This window comes from Columba livia, chromosome Z, assembly GCF_036013475.1.
Source record: "Columba livia isolate bColLiv1 breed racing homer chromosome Z, bColLiv1.pat.W.v2, whole genome shotgun sequence".
Taxonomy (NCBI): domain Eukaryota; kingdom Metazoa; phylum Chordata; class Aves; order Columbiformes; family Columbidae; genus Columba; species Columba livia.
In genome coordinates, this window is record NC_088642.1 from 52,130,642 (window position 1) to 52,136,397 (window position 5,756).

Below are 5,756 nucleotides of genomic sequence, written 5' to 3' on the forward strand. Positions count from 1 at the left end.
GGTTGGTTCTCTCACCAACAATTAAATTCAGGTGTTCATAGGGTAGGGTAGAGCGAAGCTGCTATTTAACAGTGCATGAAATGCTACACAACCTTTTGGTCAGGGTGGGAAGAATGCAATAACAATTTGAAAGCACAGAGGAAGTGACAGACTATAATTACTCACTGCAAGCAGTAAAATGGGGCTAGTGCCCCACCTCTTCTACAAAGCAGTAAGAATCCTTAACTAAAGCATTTTATTATTTGGTTTTGTCTTAAAAGCAAAGAGCTGAGCAGTGTAACGTTGAGGCAGTAGCTCAGTACTTACTTGATGGTTGCAAATGGTGGAGTAATGAGTTCCCTGCCATTTCAGTTCCAGACTGGTGACAACAGAAATGGAGGCTGTACTGAAGTGACAAATCTGCTGCACAAGCTACACTGGCAGGTAAAGTGTATCACTTAGCTTACACAGCAAAAATGACCCTTTATTATGCTGCATTTTCTACAACTGCAGCCACTATTCACCAGCTGTAATGGTGTAGTATAACAAATTACAAACCTGTAGTATAAACACCAGTGAGTGCTACCTGCTTAATCATCAGTACCACTTTTATCCAGTATTTTTTACATGGATGGATGATAGAAGACATCTAACTTCATTCTCCAGATGGATTGTATTTTGTCATGAAATACAACTGCAAGCAACCTGTATGTATGTAAACCACTAAACTGTATTGCACGTAATACCAAAATTTTGTCCTTAGTTCTTTGCTATGCTGTGATCATAAACAATGCCATCATTAATATCTTATTTTACTTTAGCTGGTCAAGAAGCAAAACTATTTTTTAGGATATTTACTGTAAATCTAACAAAAATATTTTTTAAAATGTTAATAAATGGGAAAAAAACCTCTAAAATTGTCATTTCAGGGTTCCAAAGTCACTATGAATCAATAACTTTGTGTCATATTTACTGCTATTAAATATAAAAAATAATTATTTTGAAATGCAATAGTTAAGCTTGTATATGAACCTATAATAAAAACTTCTAAGTCAAAACAAGAAAGATTTTTGATAGTACAATGTCTAGAAATGGCTACAGGTTACTCCGAGAGATTACCCTATTTCCTTTCTATGAGCTTAATTTTTTCCATTTGAATATGCAAGTCAGTTTCTGAGAGATTTATTTACCTCTGACTTTTCAAAATGCTGAGTTACTTTTTTGGTATACTTTCAAACATAGAAGGATTTAGAACTGAAATTAAGTGCAGTCAGGTTTCAGATGATGACTCCACTATGTTATTTTCATTATTAAATGGTTTACATCAATGACTAGGAAGTAATTACCAGGGTGCCTTTCTTTCACAATTTCTCAAACAGTACAGGATGTTTAACTTGCCATTGGTTAGATAAGACTATTCAGTCCCAGTCCACTTCTTTGTGCACCGGTTCTCCTCTCACAGGTGTTCTTCCCTGATTCTCTATGGTGAAATTTTCTTGATCTTCCTAAGTGGAAAAGAAATGTCTGAAATAGAAGTCCTAAGTTTTGTCAGCTTAAAGGTACACAGACATAGACCACTTTAAATGTAGATGGATAAGTACATTCTGTGTTACCAAAAAAAAAAAAAGAGAGAGAGAAAAGTGGACTTTTGGGATCCATTGAGGTAATGGTGAAAGGACCTGAGTTTCCACCAAAAGCATTGATGCAATTTCACCAGCAGCTGTTGTGGTCTACAGTGTGTCTATATTGTATTGGGAGGTGGAAGTACTGCTACCCGTTTCCTGGATGACTGTGTGTCCTTCATGCTTTCTAGCTCTTTTTTCCTCACAAAAGTAAGTGCTCTCTGTAGAGTTTGACATAGTAGTAAAATATGACAAGAACCCAGCTTTGGGAGGAGGAAGAACTTGTGGTTCCTGGCCATGTGCTTAATCATTTCAAAGCAGCTTTGAGGTGGGTAACATAAATACATTAAAAGAGTCTGAGCAATCTGCCTTCCCAAACTGGAAGCAATATAGGCTAATGGAAAGCCATTAGACAATCAAGACTCTCAAATCCTTGTGAAAGTCATTTATCTTTACCACAGTTTCCCTGGCAGAAAAAATGGGGATAAAACACTTACCACTTTTTGTTATCATTAAATAAAAAGAAAAATAGCATTCAATTACTATGTGTTGTGCTCTGGAACAGCAATTAGGTTTTGGACTACTCACAACAAAGTGGATAACAATTATCTTAGATTCCAAGATAGAAAAAATTAATTTTCAGTGTACTAACGGTGAAGTGGAAGCATTATTTTTGCTAGTGAATTTTATATGCTAGCAACATTTTGATTGAAATTTAAAAAATTATTCTAAATTCTAAAAACAGCCAGATGACTATTAGAGTATTGACCCAAGGCTTTACAGTGGAGTATAAAATGTCTTGCTCTGATAGTTTTCATGGCCTGTGAAGCAGAGCTCCTTTGTAACTCTGTAAGAAGTTCAGCCATGAGGCCTTCAAGGAATGAGAGACTTAAATCAGTGAGAAGTGCTGGAAAAGAGTGGCAGAAGTGAGGGAAATCTAATAAACAGAGGAGCAATAGAGTGCAAGAGGGAGGAACGTGCATGGAAAAGCAGCTTTGGTGTGTGTTGGTGTAGTGGGGAACAAGACTGAAACGGTTGTGGTACGAGAAAAAGAGCAGCAGTATGACTCCAGTGCCTTGTTCCTCTCTTGTCAGCTCCATTGTGCCTCCGCAGTAACACAAGGGAACTTTGGGCTGCTGCTAAGGATAAGCAGCAAAACTGCAGAGGAGGCCGGCAGACTGGGTGTATATAAAATAAAGAATGGACAAATAACTATTTTGATTCTTCTTAGTTGCAGTAGAGAGATGTTTTCAACACAGGCAGAGAGGGTGGTTTTGGGAGCCTTCAGGGTAAATGGCACTCAGTATTCACACAGGCCACACATGGGGATTGTGCACGCATATGCACAGAAACATTTGCAAAAACAAATCCTTTTCGCAGGCTGTCTCAGCAAACATCTTAGAACTCTGCACTTCACCCACAGTGCCAGAGGATGCTTTAGGACCTTCATGATTGTTGTTCACGCAACACTGCCAGATGTCAAGAAACATATCGTGTAAAACAGAAAGAGATCAAACAAAAATAGCAAGCACAAATTTTACATTAGAAAGAAACACAGAATATGCTTGCTGAGTATGCAAATTATTCCTAAAAAAGGTGGGCTTCCAGGTGTTTCAAGACAAGGGAGAGGAGATACATGTCACATCACTGACAAGTGGTGTGCCTCAGGGGTCCATGTTGTGACCATCAGTGACACAGACAGTGGGATCGAGTGCACTCTCAGCAAGTTTGAGAATGACACCAAGCTGAATGGTGCAGTGGACACTCCTGAGGGTGCCATCCAGAGGGACCTGGACAAGCTTGAGGAGTGGGCCCATGCAAACCTCATGAGGTTCAACAAGGCAAAGTGCAAGATCCTGCACATGAGTTGGGGCAACCCCAGTATTAATACAGGCTGGGGGATGAATGGATTGAGAGCAGTCCTGGGGAGGAGAACTTAGGGCACTGGTGGATGGAAAATTGGACATGAGCCGGCAATGTGCACTTGCAGCCCAGGAAGTCAGTTGTATCCTGGGCTTCATCAAAAGCAGCGTGGCCAGCAGATCAAGGGAGGTGATTATGCCCCTTTGCTCTGCTCTGGTGAGACCCCACCTGGAGTCCTGTGTCCAGTTCTGGAGCACTCAACACAGGAAAGACATGGACCTGTTGAAGAGGGGTCAGAGGAGGCCACAAAAATTATCAGAGGCTGGAACAGCTCTGCTGTTAGAACAGACTGAGAGAGTTAGGGTTGCTCAGCCTGGAGAAAGAGAAGGCTCCAGGGAGACCTTGTAGTGGCCTTTCAGTACTTAGAAGGGTCCAATAAGAAAGATGGGGACAGACTTTTTAGCAGGGCCCGTTACATCAAGACAAGGGATAATGGTTTTAAACTAAAAGAGGGGAGATTCAGACTATACATGTGGAAGAAATTTTTTACTGTGGGGGTGGTGAAACTTTTAAACAGGTTTGCCTAGAATGGTGGTAGATGCCCCATGCCTGGAAAAGTCAAGGCCACGCTGGATGGGGCTCTGAGCAGCCTGGTCTAGTTGAAAATGCCCCTGCTTATGGCAGGGGGCTTGGACTAGATCACCTTCAAAGGTTCCTTCCAGCCAAACTATTCTGTGATTCTATGATATATCTCTGCCTGTTTCAGTTTTTCCATGCAGATGCAATTCTGTGTCATCATTAACTCTAACCTGGAGACCTTAAGCTAGACATGCCTTTGTGTGCGTGTTTGTGTGTGCTACAACTAGCAAATGAAGTAAAACTGAACAGCTATGTCTGTTGTGTATGCGGCAAGTAAAACCAACTGCAAGAAGTGCCACAATGTTTCAAGGTTTTATGTGAGAGCCCAATCACTTTTGTTTGTAAAATGACATTTTCTCATTGGCTTTTGAGACCAACACTTTATCAGCCCTACCTGAAATAAGAGATACAAAAAAGTGTTAGTCTGTGTTACACTTCTCATGAAATCTTGAAATCAGCAACTGTGGGTTGAGTGTAGCATGAGTTTTCTGTGTCTTCCACATGTACCAGTCCTCCCCATGTACTGTTCCTCTGTTGTCTTGTTGTTTTGAATCTGCGGCCACATGCTCTATAGTCAGCACTTGGAGAAAACCCATAAGGAATTAGTCAATAAAATACATCTTTCTCTTTCCCAGAACAACCTTCCTGAGAGACCACACCCAGCTCCAGCCCATGTGGAATTTTGTGCCTGAAGCAGAGAGCCCTTTGTGAACCAGAGCAGCCCACTGCCTTGCTGGAGACCAGGTGGCGGAGCACTTGGCACAGGGACATCAGCCTGAGCTTCCTGCTTTTCAAGTGAGGGGAAGAGCTCTTGGCTGGGGCTATTGCAACTAATAAACAGCGAATATTAGTTAACACCAGGACTTTAATCTTGTTTCCACACCTCAGTTCAACACCACAGCTTCTAAGGCTGAGGTCTTGTGCTGTTTCTGCCCTTTGTCATTGTTTTATTTAGATCAAATCTGTATCACTCTTTAAAGAAAACTTTGTACACATTTTTGGCAAAATGAGTGATTTAAGGATGTAATCTCGTTGCTGCAATGATTTGTTGTTGCTGGTGCTGAAGCATTAATCAAAGACTGTATGGCAAGGTGGTCACCACGCAGGGGTTCACTGCCTGGCTCCCATGCCCCCAGCCAGATGGGGAGTTAGTGGTGTTTCCTGCTCCCAGAGGTTATCGATGTTTGGAAGGTGATCAAGAGGTTAAAACAAAGCTCAGTAAAACAGTGAGGTAGTTATAATGCTGTCCTTACTTGTGTAAATGGTTGAATTCTGGGAAAATCTGCATGTCTGATTGTCATCTGGTGGTGGAGGGGGTGGGGAACAAAAAACAAAAAAACACACACCAAACGCCAGACTGTAGTGTAGGTAGCTGGTTGCAGTAAGCAGATCGGAAACTACTTATGCTCAAGCTAAAGAAGCAAAAAGTTGAACAATGTGGAACTCCAAAACTGTTCTTGATCACTTCACAGCTATCTTGTAGATATCAAAGGCCAGATTTACTTTCTGTATCTTCTCTGTCTGCTGTGGGTACAGGAAGAGTTAGTCTTATAAAAAAGAATTGACCCTACAGTCTGTGTCAATTGGATTGTGCCATTGTTAAGTTCATATACATATTAAAAAAAAAAAAAAAACAAAGAGAGAAGGTATTCA

At 41.0% G+C, this 5,756-nt stretch overlaps 1 long non-coding RNA gene across 1 annotated transcript; it reads left to right on the plus strand.

Annotated features, from left to right (window-relative positions):
* The first annotated feature begins 577 nt into the window (after positions 1-577).
* On the plus strand, positions 578-4,958 carry LOC135577414 (uncharacterized). The gene is made up of 2 exons (XR_010469198.1): positions 578-686; positions 4,739-4,958. It is a non-coding gene; the product is annotated as an uncharacterized LOC135577414 (long non-coding RNA).
* The last annotated feature ends 798 nt before the right edge of the window (positions 4,959-5,756 follow it).